The sequence below is a fragment of the Anomaloglossus baeobatrachus genome, chromosome 5 (assembly GCF_048569485.1).
Source record: "Anomaloglossus baeobatrachus isolate aAnoBae1 chromosome 5, aAnoBae1.hap1, whole genome shotgun sequence".
Taxonomy (NCBI): domain Eukaryota; kingdom Metazoa; phylum Chordata; class Amphibia; order Anura; family Aromobatidae; genus Anomaloglossus; species Anomaloglossus baeobatrachus.
In genome coordinates this window covers 446,640,424-446,642,199 of record NC_134357.1, presented here as the reverse complement: position 1 = coordinate 446,642,199, position 1,776 = coordinate 446,640,424, and positions in this window count along the sequence as shown.

Here is a 1,776-nt window from a genome sequence, read left to right as displayed (position 1 = left end):
TCGGATCATGCTGCTGTTTTCCAGGGCCTGCACACACCTCACAGGCCTCCTGGGAATGTCCATAGGGTGTGCGCGTGCCCATGCACCTTTTTTTAAATGGCCAGTGCGTCTTGACCCGAAAGTGCCTCTCAGGTCAGCTGAGAGGTTTCAGGTATTTCAGGTACCTTTAGCCTAAGGGAGGAGCCAAGAGTCCTTGATGAAGCATTTAGGAATGCGAAACGTGCGTTGAGAGTGTGGGGGACGCCATCTTACTTTTGCTGCCGTTTGGTTATAGGTAAAAATATGTTATTTATATAACCACTACGTGTCTGTGATGTATGGTGATGCATTATGATGACACTTTTTAGCATTTATGTTAAAGATATACTGTAAATGACACAACGATACACTGTGATGTATTGCTGATACACTTATGTAATTCATTAACATTGATTAATCTTTGGGGATTAATGCCATTTAATTGGTTTTATTGAAAGCAATGTATTGTATTTTTAATGTATCATCAACACACTTGTGTTTGTATCTAAGGATAATTATGGTCTGGTTGTATTATTATCTGAGTTAAAATTACCATTGTTCGGCTTGGTGTCCCCAATATATTCAATTCCCATTCCCCCATCTGTTCGGGTTCTGTTTGTAAAGATAACCTTTTTATACAATTTTATATATATTTTTTATGAGAAAAGGAATTTGTTAATTGTTGTTATTGGTGTAGTTATTTATGGTTAAGGTTCTCACGAGATGAATTGTGATATAGGTGTTATTACTCTGCAATAGTGGCCACATCTCTGTAAAACTGATACGGTAAGGAAGGCTTTTTCTAAACACCTTGTTCAGCCAATTCTGCCTCTGAGCGACGCTATAGCGGCCCGCTCATCGTTATGAAGTGACCCCCAGGTTTCTCTAGGATCCGGTGATGTCACGTCAACTTCCTGTTGACCTGACATCACTGAGGCCGGCATCAGTGTCCCTGAGTGACTGGGCTGTGGATGGAGTTTCACGACTTGTCACAGCCCAGCATCGCTCCTGCTTGAGGTGCTCTGCAGTGAAGGAGAGAGCGCGAGAGATGCTGTGCTGTGACGCTGGGCTGTGACGCTGGGCTGTGATGAGCGGTGAAACTTCGCCCACAGCCAGGTCACTTACAGAGACTGAGACCGGCCTCAGTGATGTCAGGTCAACTGGAAGTTGACGTGACATAACCGGATCCTAGAGGTCACGGAGCCCGGCGGTCACTCCATGGGGATGAGAGGACCGCAATAGCCTCACTCAGAGGCAGAGTTGGCTGAACAAGGTATTTGAAAAAAGTCTTCCCTATCAGTTTTACAGGGATATGGCCACTATAGCAGAGTAGTGAACCACCCCTTCAGGGGCATAACTACTGCGGTCGCAGAGGTCGCGACTGCGACCGGACCCCGCAGCTTAGGGGCCGCGGCCGCCAGGCAGATCAGCAGCCAGCCCCTTTCTGTGAGAGGAGCTGCGCTGATCTGGTGCAGACCACGCGACTGCTATATGACCCAGTGCCGCCGCCGATGACACGGCGGCACCGGGCCCCCTCCCCGTCATCGCGCACAGCAGCAATGAAGCGTGGAGCGGCCAGTGCAGTTCCACTCTCCATCATTCTTTCCCCCATGCCTGCGCTGTGTCGTCACTCCTGTGCGACTGCTGTGCTGAAAGCACAGAGCGCAAGGCAGGAGGACGCCGACGGCAGCAGCAGGGGAACAAGGAGCGGTGAGGACGGAGCAGCGCTGGAATGAGGAGAGGTAAGAACTTGATTTT